Source organism: Myxine glutinosa, chromosome 4 (assembly GCF_964187855.1).
Source record: "Myxine glutinosa chromosome 4, kmMyxGlut1.1, whole genome shotgun sequence".
In the NCBI taxonomy this organism is placed as follows: Eukaryota; Metazoa; Chordata; class Myxini; order Myxiniformes; family Myxinidae; genus Myxine; species Myxine glutinosa.
Window position 1 is genome coordinate 126990465 of NC_136264.1, and position 15332 is coordinate 127005796.

General features: G+C 44.0%; 1 long non-coding RNA gene across 1 annotated transcript in view; it reads left to right on the forward strand.

The window, feature by feature from the left end:
- The first annotated feature begins 665 nt into the window (after positions 1–665).
- LOC137426248 (uncharacterized) overlaps positions 666–15332 on the forward strand; it is a 44177-nt gene continuing 29510 nt past the window's right edge. The window contains exons 1-3 of the long non-coding RNA XR_010984232.2: positions 666–746; positions 1248–1389; positions 8130–8257. This is a non-coding gene — a long non-coding RNA (uncharacterized LOC137426248). The remainder of the gene's footprint in view (positions 747–1247; positions 1390–8129; positions 8258–15332) is intronic.

Below are 15332 nucleotides of genomic sequence, written 5' to 3' on the forward strand. Positions count from 1 at the left end.
CGATAATCACATAGAGGGCATTCACATGTAGAGCTTCACAGAGAGAGCATCACATGGAGGACTTTCCACCAACTTGTGAGTTTCTGTACTGTATTGAGTTTGTGCAGTTATTACCTTGTTCACCTGGGCACAAAGTGGGGTGAATAATTGGTTTGCTCTGTAATTTTGTCAATAGGTCAAGAGGTTAAAGGTCAGCATCACCTGAAATTATCAATGTTCATCCAGTTGACCCGAAATTTCAATTTACCATTTGAGTTTTTTCATCAAATGTTCAACAAAGCTTCATTATGATAACACGGAGAAGGCAAATTAATAATTTTGCCCAAAGGTCAAAGGTCAGAATCACATAAAATCGTCAATTTTCATCCGATTGACCTGAAATTTAAAGAATTTGCATATTGGGTCACTGAATTGGTTAACCAATAAAAAGCTACAAGCTGATGGGTTTTTCTTTTAAATCAAAAGGTCAAAGGTCAAGGTTGTATAAAATCGTAAATTTTCGTCCAATTTACTTGACATTTTAATAATTTGCATATTGGGTCACAGAATTGGTTCACCAATAAAAAGCTAGAAGCTGATTAATTTTTAGATCTAAAGCTCAAAGGTCAAGGCTTCATAAAACCGTTAATTTACAATTTTTAAAAAGTGTTTACGTTATGTTGAGCATACGGAAGAAGAAGAAGAAGAGGAAGACTTCCGATTACGAACGGACGTGGACCGGCTTTGGATTTTCAGATGCTCTCGAGGTCAGTTTGTTTCGTGATCAAATGGTATTATCAGCAGCACAGCCACCGCCAGCAAATAATGTTACCTGCAACCACATGTATGTAAAATAACAGGTAAAGAAAGAACCGATATTATGGTGAAATTCCATTAGGGGGCGCCCATCCCTCAGGATGTTTTGGTTTGGACCTACCTTGAAAAGAGTTTACGCAGGTATGTATATGGGGACTTCAGGTATGTACATGGGGAATAGGTATGTATATGGGGAATAGGTATGTATATGGGGACTTCAGGTATGTACATGGGGAATAGGTATGTACATGGGGAATAGGTATGTATATGGGGAATAGGTATGTATATGGGGACTTCAGGTATGTATATGGGGAACAAGTATGTATATGGGGAATCACAGGTGTGGGGAGAGGTAAGTAACCTGTTGGCAAAAGTGGCAAGGAGGGAGTACAAGGTGAGTTGGTACAAACCAATTGATTTCAAACATTCATGTAATTTAGTTTGTCTTTCAGACATGATTCCTGCTCTGACTGATTGCTGGGAAGGCGAAGACAAAACACCCACCAATCCACCATAACCAGTCACAAGAAACTGGTTCGGCCGCATCAACGCTCTGTAAAAAGTATCGTACAGGTGCAGGTACATCTCATCAAGGTAAATTTTTTACAAATACAAAATGGCACAACTTTACATATCTCATTATACATATCTCATTATACATACCTCATTATATATACCTCATTATACATACTGCATTATACATACCGCATTATACATATCACATTATACATACCGCATTATACATACCGCATTATACATACCGCATTATACATACCTCATTATACATACTGCATTAAACATACCTCATTATACATACCACATTATACATATCGCATTATACATACCGCATTATACATACCGCATTATACATACCGCATTATACATACCTCATTATACATACCGCATTATACATACCTCATTATACATACCTCATTATACATACTGCATTACACATACTGCATTATACATACCTCATTATACATACCTCATTATACATACCTCATTATACATACCTCATTATACATACCTCATTATACATACCTCATTATATATACCTCATTATACATACTGCATTATACATACTTCATTATACATACCTCATTATGCATACCTCATTATACATACTGCATTATATATACCTCATTATACATACTGCATTATACATACTTCATTATACATACCTCATTATACATACCTCATTATACATACCTCATTATACATCATTATACATACCTCATTATACATACCCCATTATACATACCTCATTATACATACCGCATTATACATACCGTATTATAAATACCTCAATATACATACCATATTATAGATACATACCCTATTATATTATATCGTTACATACCTTGTATTATATAGATAAAAAATTCCCTTTTTAAGGACATTTTCCCTGCGAGAGCGGGGGTTAGCCCCATGACAATCATCATGGTTCCCTTTTTGAGGCAATGTTTTTATGGCCGGATGCCCTTCCTGATGCCATCCCTTTAGTCGCCTCTTACGACACACAGGGATACAGTGTACCTATTCCAAACCAGGGCACACACCGGCATATTCATCCCAGCAAGCTGGTGCTGAATTTGCCGACCTCGGAAGGAGTCGACCCTCCTGGCGTTAATTCAACGCTCGACCAGGATTCAAGCTCAGGATCCTAGGATCCCAAGCCGGCACCCTAACTGCTAAGCCAACACCAGGCTTGTATTATATAGATAGATACCCCATTATACATACTATATTACATTTTATAGTTACATATCTTGTATTATATAGATACATACCCCATTATACATACTAATTACATTTTATAGTTGCATACCTTGTATTATATAGATACATGCCTCATTATACATACTGTATTACATTTTATAGTTACATACCTTGTATTATATACATACATACCTCATTATACATACTGTATTACATTTTATAGTGTTACATATTTATATGAATGTATGTGAATTACCATTCAGGTCTTTGCTTATCCGTGTGTAGTATATTAAGGGTTGTTGTGATTGGAGGGTCAGGAGCCCTTCTGAACCAGTGGCCGGAAACGGAAGTGACCGGAAACAGAAGAGGAAAAGACACGAGGAAAAGGACGAGTTTTCTTCTTCCTCGCCCGCTCCGACAAAAGGTGGGATCGACCTTGCGCTGCGTGAAAAAGCGGCGTTCCGAAACCCGTCTGGCGAGAGGAGTTACCTGGACGTGTAACTACCTTTTGACACGTCAAGTCACCGTGAGTTCGTGCACGGAACCAAGCGTCCGGCACAGTTTGCCCCGTCTACAAGGACGCGTACGGGTCGCACGTTGGGCCTCGCGCGCGTTGCAAACCGCGCTTGGTTTTGCCCCGTCTACAAGGACGCGTACGGGTCGCACGTTGGGCCTTGCGCGCGTTGCAAACCGCGCTTGGTTTTGCCCCGTCTACAAGGACGCGTACGGGTCGCACTTTGGGGCCTCGCGCGCGTTGGAAGCCGCGCTGGGTTTGGCCCCGTTGCTTGGCAAGGAGGTGTGCGCTGCAGCAGCTGTCCCCGGTACGAGACGGCACGTTTGGAGCACGTCCGCCCGGGGTTCGTTCAACCGCCCGTGTGCGGAGAAGAGAGACATTGGGAGAGACATTGACCACGGAGGGAGTCAGGAGTGGGGCTCACGTGAGGAATGTATAAGATGGCCATCTTAGAGTTAGTGTAGATGAGTTTACATCTTTGTGATATTGATTGCTGATTGTTGATGGTTGATTGCTCGGGGAATATATCATTGATTATTCCAGATCCTTGGTGTGGGGTTTCCTTTTGATTGGAATTCCTATTGATTGCGTTACGAAAGCTCATATATATAATACTACTTGCTGGCGAAGGTCCTCTCACGGTCCGGGGGTCACCGAGACCAGGTAGTCACCGAGGGGACCACGTAACAGAATTGGGGGCTCGTCCGGGATTTAAAATTGTATAAAATAATAAAATAATAATTTTTATTAATTAAAATTTATTAATTAATTATTAATTGGTAAAAAAAATTTTGTTGAGAAATTGGGGTAAAATCTTGGGTGAAGGTTAACAGGTGTTAACGATAGGCACCATGGCGTTTGTGGCACAGAACTTTGGGGTAACACCGAGTGAGGCACAGTTCCGAGCGTTGCTAAAGTCGGACCTCTTGAAATTGGCCAAACATTTTAACTTGGAGGTCCGAACTAATTTGAGGAAGGCAGAGTTGCAGGCCACGGTGATACAATCTATGGTGGGATTAGGAACATGGGACGAGTTAGCCTGGGAGTGGCTACCCGAAGAACCAGAAGACGTTGAGCTCCGGAAACTGGAGTTGCAGTTACGGAGCCAGGAACGGATTAAAGAAGAAGAAAGGAAAGCAGAAAAGGAAAGAGCAGAAGAAGAAAGGAAAGCAGAAGAGAGGAGGGAAGAGAAACAAGCGGAGGAAAGGAGAGTGGAACGAGAACTCCAGGAAAGGTTAAAAGAAGAAGAAAGGAAAGCAGAAGCAGAGGAAAGGAGAGTGGAACGAGAACTCCAGGAAAGGTTAAAAGAAGAAGAAAGGAAAGCAGAAGCGAGGAGAGAAGAGAAACAAGCAGAGGAAAGGAGAGTGGAACGAGAACTCCAGGAAAGGTTAGAAGACAAAAAAGCAGAGGAAAGGAGAGTGGAACGAGAACTCCAGGAAAGGTTGGAAGAGAAAACAGCACAAGAAAGAACCGAGGAAAGGAGAGTGGAAAGAGAACTCCAGGAAAGAAGAGAAAAGGAACAAGCAGAGGAAAGGAGAGCTGCAAGGGACCTCGAAGCAGAGGAGAGAAAAGCGGAAAGGGAATTAAAGGAACGTGACATGGAGCTTCAGCAAGAAATCAAATTCAAGGAGCTGGAGTTAATGAGAGAACGGGGAGAGGCACCACCCTTGCTGACGGGGTCGACCCCTAACCAGAAAACCTGGGATGTGGGCAGACATGTGAGGCTGGTTCCACCGTTCAGTGAAAAAGAAGTCGCGAAATTTTTTCCACACTTTGAGAAAGTGGCTCGACAATTAAACTGGCCGGAGGAGGCATGGACCATACTCGTGCAAAGTGTGCTGGTGGGGAAAGCTCAGGAAATTTATTCGGCGCTACCAATGGACCAATGTGCAGATTATGAGGTACTGAAGAAGCACATCCTCAAGGCCTATGAGTTGGTTCCGGAAGCTTACAGGCAAAAATTCAGGAATGCCAGGAAGAGGGAGAGTGAGACCCATGTGGAGTTTGCCAGAGTGAAAGAAAACGTGTTTGATCGGTGGTGTGAGTCAAAAGGAGTCGGGAAAGACTTCGAGACATTGCGGGACTTGATCCTGGTGGAGGAATTCCAGCAGTGTGTCCACGAGGACATCAAAGTGTACCTGCAGGAAAAGAAGGTACCAAAGTTGTGGGACGCAGCCACCATGGCAGATGATTATGCCTTAACCCACCGAATAGGGGTCCACGAACCTAACTCCTCGCCTAGATCTCCGCAGGGGAGGTGGGGAACAGCAGGTGCGGAGAACGACCATACATGGCGGCGGCCTCGAGATGATTATGGGGACAACTATGATACCCCACCGGTTCGAAATCAGAGGGATGCGGGCCCAAGACAAACTTATAGTTCGGGGGGCCCGAGGCAGACCCCGAGTTTTTCCTCCAGGCCTACTTGCGCATTTTGCAAGAAACCTGGACACTTGATGTCCAGTTGTTACCTCATGAAAAGGGACAACCCAGAGCGGAGTCCGACTATTACAACTCCGAATGCGATGGCTAGCGTAAGAAATCGCCACCAAAAGGGTTACCAACCATTTATTTCAGAGGGGTTTGTGTCACTGGATGGAGCCTCGACTAACCGGAGACCGGTTAGGATATTGAGGGACACAGGGGCCCATCAATCTTTAATGCTTGAAGGCATTTTGCCATGGTCCGAGGAGATGGCAACGGGGGATAGTGTTCGTTTACAGGGGATCGGGGGCGGTGTTAGTGCTCCCCTTCAGGTCATCCAGTTGGAGTCCGATTTGGTGTCAGGACCGGTCACCGTCGGTTTACAAGCCACGCTTCCTGTAGAGGGTGTATCTGTGGTTATCGGGAATGATTTGGCCGGGGGTCAAGTTTATGGTAACCTGAGGGTTGGTAAAGAGCCCAGCAGGGAAAATAACACCACACCAGCTCGGGATGGCGACAAAAGTGCCAAGTTATTTGTAGGGGGACTGAACTTCAAAACAGAGGAAGAAGTTCTGACCTCTGTCTTCAACAGATATGGGCCGCTGGTGGAAGTGCGGTTGGTAAGAGACTGGGAAACGCAACAGTCAAGAGGGTTCGGCTTTGTCACGTTTGCCAGCACAAAAGACGCCAGAGAGGCAGAGAAGAATTGGAATGGCAAGGATTTGGAGGGTCGGACCATAACAGTAAGGAAGGCATTTCGTAGGCGTCGAGAGGTCTACAGGAGAGGACAACTGGGCGGTAGTTTTGGTGGTGGCCGCAATCAATATTATTATGGAGGCTCCCTGAGTTACGGCCGCTCCCGAAGGAAGGATTGGCAAAGTAGTGGCCGAGAAGGAGACCGCGATTCATGGGACTACAGGGACCAGTGGTCCCACCCTAATTATTAGGGAAGTTCTGAGAAGTTGAAGCACTGAAGGCGGCGGAGCCGCCGAGCCAAGATTCCTACACGAATTAACCGTGAACGCCGTTCCTAAAGGCGTCCATGTAGTGAACTTTCATGCACGGACTAACCGTGAACTCCACGTTCCTCAAGGCGCCCATGTAGAGAACTTTCCTGCACGGACTAACCGTGAACTCCGCGTTCCTAAAGGCATCCATGTAGTGAATACTCGGCTTGGCCTCCCGGAAAAAGTGCTATCGAGTTGCTTAACTTTGGATCTTTGATCAACCCCTTAACCTTCATTCCCAAGAAACTGACGGTCAAAGTCAGAGGGTCATGAGATGGAGTTTGATTTGGCAGGGACAATGTCGTTGTTGGTACTTAGTCCAGAGGGAGTAATCTGGAGGGGTTGTGGTGAAATTTTGGTGGCTTTATTTTTAAGTGATAACTGTGCCCGGGGGGAACGGATAATGTGGGGGGGGGTTGAGTGATCTGGTTTGTTTCTCCAAATTGGCCGGCAAAGAAAGTTTTCGCTGGGTTCAAACTTTCTTTCTTGAAGGGGGGGAGTGTTACATATTTATATGAATGTATGTGAATTACCATTCAGGTCTTTGCTTATCCGTGTGTAGTATATTAAGGGTTGTTGTGATTGGAGGGTCAGGAGCCCTTCTGAACCAGTGGCCGGAAACGGAAGTGACCGGAAACAGAAGAGGAAAAGACACGAGGAAAAGGACGAGTTTTCTTCTTCCTCGCCCGCTCCGACAAAAGGTGGGATCGACCTTGCGCTGCGTGAAAAAGCGGCGTTCCGAAACCCGTCTGGCGAGAGGAGTTACCTGGACGTGTAACTACCTTTTGACACGTCAAGTCACCGTGAGTTCGTGCACGGAACCAAGCGTCCGGCACAGTTTGCCCCGTCTACAAGGACGCGTACGGGTCGCACGTTGGGCCTCGCGCGCGTTGCAAACCGCGCTTGGTTTTGCCCCGTCTACAAGGACGCGTACGGGTCGCACGTTGGGCCTCGCGCGCGTTGCAAACCGCGCTTGGTTTTGCCCCGTCTACAAGGACGCGTACGGGTCGCACTTTGGGGCCTCGCGCGCGTTGGAAGCCGCGCTGGGTTTGGCCCCGTTGCTTGGCAAGGAGGTGTGCGCTGCAGCAGCTGTCCCCGGTACGAGACGGCACGTTTGGAGCACGTCCGCCCGGGGTTCGTTCAACCGCCCGTGTGCGGAGAAGAGAGACATTGGGAGAGACATTGACCACGGAGGGAGTCAGGAGTGGGGCTCACGTGAGGAATGTATAAGATGGCCATCTTAGAGTTAGTGTAGATGAGTTTACATCTTTGTGATATTGATTGCTGATTGTTGATGGTTGATTGCTCGGGGAATATATCATTGATTATTCCGGATCCTTGGTGTGGGGTTTCCTTTTGATTGGAATTCCTATTGATTGCGTTACGAAAGCTCATATATATAATACTACTTGCTGGCGAAGGTCCTCTCACGGTCCGGGGGTCACCGAGACCAGGTAGTCACCGAGGGGACCACGTAACAATAGTTACATACCTTGTATTATATACATACATACCTCATTATACATACTGTATTACATTTTATAGCTACATACCTTGTATTATATAGATACATACCTCATTATACATACTGTATTACATTTTGTAGTAACATACCTTATATTATATTGATACATACCTCATTATACATACCGTATCATATTATATTATAGATACCTCGGCTCTGCCTGCGGCACACACTGGTTCGCCACAGAGCACTATCTCCACCTTGGACTAAGATGCGTCCTGCTGGGTGCAGCGGAATTCAGTCTTGTCTGATCCTCCTTGTCTGCCTACTAAGGTGTGAATTAGAGCTACTTATAAGTGATTTGATAGTTAAGTATCTGCCGTCCGTTCGTTGATTCGATGTGTGTGGGTTTTAAGATGGAATAATTGTGTTGCTTCGTCTTTGTATTCCCGCCCCTTGTTGTTTTCCCAACACACCTTATAAATCCAGTTGGTCTTTGGGGGAATTTTGTGTCTTGATTGCCAGTATGAGTTATGGTCATCCGTTAAAGGACATGTTGGGCTCGGGCGATTAGCGCTCGGTAAGAGACTGTGCCTGCGCCCGGGCAACCACTGCTCAGGTTGCCACTTTGGGTATCGGGACGCACCTTACTCATTAGCGTGTCGGCTCGGGTGTCCCATTGGAGTACGGTAAAGTGGCAAACAGGCCCGAACGTCTGCTCGGAGCATCACAATCAGATGGCTGGCACGACCGCTTTGATATGGTTCGTCGGATTCGGACCGGGCAACTGGGATGAGCCTGACAACTACAACAATATGTTCCACACATGATCCTTCTCTTCTTTTATATAATTATTAACTCCTCACACGTTTTGTCTTTCCTGGGTTCGATTCTCAGCCCTGACTATAGACTAATGGATTGGTCCTTTGCAGGCCTGGTATTGCATCACATCACCAAATGTGTTCCATCACAGGTACATGAACGTGGTGCAGGTTACCCCATCTGCTAGCATTAGTTGGTTGATGTTAAATATCCAATAGTAAATATCCTAAAGTGTTTTTCATCATTACACTGAACCTCCCAAGAGCTATTAGCTTCAATGGGGTGTAACATCATAGAGTGAACACTGATTGTAAAGCTTGGATTTAAGATTGCTTCATCAACACGACAGTTGTCGTTCCAAGTTATGTTACAATGTTGAGGCCTCATGTCTCTGTCTAGCTTTGTCCCTCATTCTTCTTCAACATCTTGTGACTGAAATCATGCCATCTTCAAAGACAGAATATGTAAAAACTAAGCTGCGAGGGCACTCCAATTATTTGATAAATCCAGACTCTTGGGAGCCGGAGAGAGGCAGGGGAAATGTGAGACCAGCAGTGAATCTTCCAGGCACTAGATATTAAACGCACATTAGGGTGAGCCAAGGTGTGAATTTCAAAGGGTCTGTTCCACCACCCAAAGTGGCAGAGAATGACTTTGGTGACAAGGGGGGTGATGATGTAAGAGCCCCTACATGGGCACGCAGCAAAAGTCCCTACCTCTAGATGAAATGCAATGGCCAGAATAAAAATGGCCGTGTGGCCAATGCCACTCTCTGCTTGTGCTCAGTAGTAAGAGTTGGACAGTTGTCTGGCTGATCGCTGTCCTGCGAGGTTATGCACTTGGTGAATGGATGCATTGTTGGTGGGCGACTGCTGAACTCAGAGCTCGGTCAAGTTGTTGTTGTTGTCGTTGTTGTATAGCTCCGGGCGGTTCTCTTGAACAAGCCCCTGGCAAGGAGACAGCTGAATGATCTCCCAGAAGCAACACAGGAATCCCCCACATCTAGGATGGTGTACCCCCGCCTTCACGAAGTCAGGGCCACGACAGAGTTAAGGAGAGAGAGAGAGAGAGAGAAAGAGAGAGAGAGACAGAGAGAGAGAGACAGAGAGAGAGAGAGAGAGAGAGAAAGAGAAAGAGAAAGAGAAAGAGAAAGAGAGAGAGAGAGAGACACACACAAGAGGGAAAGGGCCAGTCCATGGGGACCGATTGGCACTCTGACCGTGACCACCCTGCCATGACAAATCCGGGCAGCAGGGAATAATGGGGAATATTTGGCCCCCAACTTGTGTTTGGGGGTACAACCACCACGAAGAGGCATCCCCAATAGTTGTGCTCCGTCAAGTTGTGTTCCATGCAGGACCTGTTACCTCTTGGTTCACCGACGCTCCTGAAAGCGGGGAGCTATGGACAGGCTAATTTGGCCTTTGGCCACCACTTTCCCAATCATCGCCGACTCCCAATTCATGCTCTTCTGAACTCTGTACAATCCATTAGATGGGAGATGGAAACCCTCACCCTCTTCCTTTCACATTCAGTAGCCTTTTGACATTTCATCAGTCGACATTTCAGTCCTTCGTGCTTCAGCTGTAAATGAAACTCACAACCTGGGTCCATTTTCCTTGTTTTTATTTCTCCCTTTTTTGCTCAACTTCACAAACACGCTACTGCTAAATGCTTATGTATTGTACATTCTTGAATATTGATTCATTCGTTCAGTGCTCACTGGATGTCTTGCTGCGTCGATGACCTGTGTAAAGTAATAGCAACATATGCCTCAGTGTAGTCACCCCTGGGATTAGAGCTTGAGACAGTTCATCTTTTTATCTGGATCAGGATGCTCATAATTTGAGGAATTCTTGTTTTTTAATTGTGGAATCGGAATCTGAATGTCAGTCATTACTGAGCATTCAATTCTATGCAACTTAAGAACGTAGTGTGTGGATTTTTAATTTTTTTTATTTTTGTATGCAAAGTCGAGGCTCGTGTAAGTTCTAAGTAAAGTGAAACAAATGTAAAAAGGATATTTTATTTTATAGCATGTACTTGTTGTTGTTGTTGTTGTTGTTGTTGTTGTTGTTGTTGTTGTTGTTTGTGTGTTCTTTCCATGTACTTTTATATACTTTTCTATTGCTTCGAGAAGTATTACTATATATAATTTTGTGTGTTCCTTCCATATCCGTCATGCTTTACTCTAAGTCTAAAGGATTCCCGCTGTAGAAACATTGGAACCGCTACATTAGAATTCCAAGTCCTGCTTCTTCTTCTTCCCTCCTCAGGCAAAAGGATGAGTGAAAATGTCTCAAAGGTGGAGACGGGAAGGAAGAGTTATAATAATAACTAGTGCATGCGATACAAGAAGAGTGCAAAGATCACATGTATTCCAAAGAAGCTCATTTGCCTTGGTTTCTGAGATCATGGAAATGCTGGAAGTTCAGTCGTCATGGTATATATCTCGCGAGACACAATTTATTTCCACAAATAATGAATGTTTTACTACCTTAATTGTCAACATCAATATTGACTTCATAAGTGTTCCCAAAAGGTTTCGATCCTCCTCCCCTTGCCCTTACAAAATTTGGCCCAGGATGAAAGCTCTTCCATGTTCCATTTCTTCAGCTATGTTTTGCTGCGTTCAGACTTCTTCAGTCCAGCAAGAGAACGAAATAAACAAATTTTCCCTTTCAACCACCCACTGTTCTCATCATTCCATGCATTCTGGGATGATTCACCCATCTTTCCATGCTGTTCGCTGCTTGATCTTTTCTGCCACCTGAACACTTTATTATACGTTCCAACACAGTCAGCCATTGTGCAATAGGCAACTCGGAGGCCTAATGATGGTGGCGGATAGGGTCAAGGCTAGTGATGTTGCAGTTTTACCAAATCAAGGAATAGCTTTGGATTGGGGAAGTGTCCAAAATTATTAATGTCTACTTCCTCAAACATAGCTTATAGTGGGGCAACTTAGCATAACAATTGTGCATTTTGTGAGGAAAGCACCAAATTTGGCACACTAGTAGACTATCATATTATGAAACGATCTGGATATTGGGCCATCTCACATTCAGAGATTTGATTTTTGCAAGATTTCGATTCGATTGGGATCGAAGAGAACACCTTCTTCGTCTTCTGTACAGTGAAGTTGCCAGCCCTGAATTCTCTGGCTACATGTGGGTGCTTCATTGGGAGTGCAACCATGTCCCTCAGGTGAACAGGGACCCACCTGGCATAGTGTGTGTGGTCTAAGGCATGGAACCATGGGACCAGTTCCGTCAGGGCATCAAGGTACGTCGTGAATGAAGCCTGCCGCAGAGAACGCACGTAGACCAGTACCAACATCTCTAGTTCCAGCACAGTTGCCCAGTACTGAAAGTTGGGAATGTCTTCTCCTCTCTGGTGACACCAGTCTTCGAACTCAGGCAGGTCTTCTGCATCATCAGCATATGTCATACAGTGGCGTTCATACGCACGGTGTCGCAGGATGTGCAGTGCCGCTGCAGTGATTTGATGAGCTCTTCTTGTGCGGGTGACGTGGGCAGCTCGCAGGAAGGAGTCGGCCGTCCCTGGCGTTGCAATCTCAGCTTGCAAAATCTGCAAAATCTGCAAATCTTGAAAAATCAAATCTCTGAATCTGAGATGGCCCAATATCCAGATCTTTTCATAATATGATAGTCTACTAGTGTGCCAAATTTGGTGCTTTCCTCACAAAATGCACAATTGTTATGCTATATTTAGCTTAGCTGCCGGACTATTAGGCCTTAGAGGATCTCGATGGAACTAGACTCGGTGGCATAATGGGTAGAGCACTCACCCTGAGTCTGGAATGTCGGTAGTTCGAGCATGACCCCGGTCAACTGGCCAAGACTTTTAAAATGGCGTGTGCTGCTTCCTTTCCTGATGCTCAGCAAATAAAAGGAAAAAGCACAGACAAAGAACCATATGTTGGCAACCATTGCGCAGATTTGATAGGCCTAACGGCCTCTTCCTGTATTTTTTCCCCCGTTTTTTCCATTTTTTTTTCCCCATATTGCATTTCCTTCTAAGGGACCTCATATAAGCAGTCTCAGCAATAGTGCATCCTCGACTCAGGAAGCACAGAAGTTACTGAATGATAGAAAGAGAGTCAAGGGATGTCCCTAATAATTGCGATATCTCTAAAGAGGGTACACTGATTTTTAGCCCGCTCCATGTACAGCAGGAGACCGGGTTTTGCAATCACTTGTGTGTGTGTGTGTGTGTGTGTGTGTGTGTGTGTGTGTGTGTGTGTGTGTGTGTGTGTGTGTGTGTGTCTGTCTGTCTGTCTGTCCGGGCCGTAACCTTTTGAGCTATTGTCATTAAATTTTCACTAAAGCCTTATTATGATAATACGGAGAGGGCAAATTAAAATTTTTGTACAAAGGTCAAAAGGTCAAAGGTCAGCGTCACAAAATCATTAATTTCATCCAATTGACCTGAAATTTCAATTTACCATTTGAGGTTTGTCATCAAATATTCAACAAAGCTTTATTATGAGAATATGGAGAAGACAAATGAATGATTTTGCCAAAAGGTCAAATGGTTAAAGGTCAGCATCATCTAAAATCATGAATTTTCATCCAATTGACCTGAAATTTAAATTTACTATTTCAGTTTTGTCATCAAATTTTCAACAAAGCTTTATTATGAGAAACGGGAGAAGGCAAATTAATAATTTGGTCAAAAGGTCAAAGGTCATCATCACATAAAATCGTCAATTTTCATCTGATTGACCTGAAATTTTAAGAATTTGCATATTAGGTCACGGAATTGGTTCATCAATCAAAATCTAGAAGCTGATTAGTTTTTTTTATAGATCAAAAGGTGAAAGGTCAGTGTCACATAAAATCATCAATTTTCACCAGATTTACCTGAAATTTTAAGAATTTGCATACTGGGTCACGGAATTGGTTCACCCACCAATCAAAAGCTAGAAGCGGATTATTTTTTTTAGATATAAAGATCAAAGGGCAAGGCTGCATAAATCATCAATTTTCATTTTGTATTGTTTTTATACTGTTTCCGTTATATTGGGCTTTCAGAAGAAGAAGAAGAAGAAGAAGAAGACGTCTGAATACAAACAGATGTGGATGGGCTTTGGATTTTCAGATGCTTTCTTGTTTACATTAAAATTGTTTTTTTGCTCCTCTTGCAGTCCTGTTCGCGCGAGTGATGTTGAATGTAATTAATCGATCATACACCCAGAACTCATTTGTGAAGAAGTGAATGGTACTTTCCAGAAGTGAGAAAGTGAAAAGACATGACATGAACATTTTTTGTGGCTCAAAACTAATCTTAAACAGGTTTCCCTTTTCGAAGGGCCATGGGATTCGAACCCACACCAGAGGGCAATGGAAGAAAACATTACCCACTCCGTCACCAAGCCACCATGTTTTATCATCGCTTCGTGTTATTAGGGATAGATTAATAAGTAGAAAATTAGTACTTTTAGTTTAGTTGTCCCATTCCCTTTATACATATTTCAACATGCAAGAATTTACAGACCAGAAAAAAAAATGGCCTTAACGAGGCCAAATTGTCAACTTTACTTTGGATGTACAAGGAAAATGATGTCTATTTTTGTCATAGTACCAGCACACAAGGTTTATATACTTATGAAGGACAAATAAGCAGATGAGAAAGCTTGGTGTTGGCTTTACGGTTAAGGTTGCTGCCTTAAGATCTTAGGGTCGTGAGTTCAAGCCCCTGCCGTGCCATCAAATAACGCCAGGTGGGTTGACTCAGCCTGTATAGTCATCCTTCTTAGGTCAGAAAAACGAGTACCAGTTTACTGGTAGCAGAGTCACTGCATCAGCAGCACAGCCACGCTTCCAGAAAAATGATGCAATCAACAGCCACAGGCTGCATATAAAAGCATATGAAGACAACAACGACAAGCATCCGACAATGCTTGGTGTTGGCTTAACGGTTAAGGCTTAATAAACGTATTGACTGATAGCTCATGGACGGATGATAAGATACAGTCGTGGCCAAAAATATTGGCACCCTTGAACTTTTTTTTTCAAATAATGCACCATTTCTTCCAGAAAATTGGTGAAATTAAAAAAATATTTTGGTATCCACATATGCATTTCTTTGATTTGCAGTGGAACAAAACAAAAAAGCTGAAAAAAATACTAAATCTTAGCTTATTCCACACAGAAATCCTAAAATGGCCCAGACAATATTATTGGCACCTTTTAGAAGTTGTTAGAAATAATTAGATTTCAAGCCGGTGATTCTCCTTTACTTTGAAATTGAACTCACCTATGGTGAATTGCAGGTACCCGCAATATAAAAATCATTCATTCAACCAGTTTGAATAGAGAAAAGGAGTCATTCTACTGTTTTGGGTCACTGGGTGCACCTCAATGAGCATGGACAAACGAAAGAAAACCAGAGAATTGTCTGAGGAGGTCAGACAGAAGATTGTAGCCAAGCATGGACAATCCCAAGACTACAAGTCCATCTCCAGAGATCTTGATGTTGCTGTGTCCACTGTACGCAATGTTAACAGGAAGTTTAAGGTCCATGGCACTGTAGCCAACCTCCCTGGACGTGGCTGCAAGAG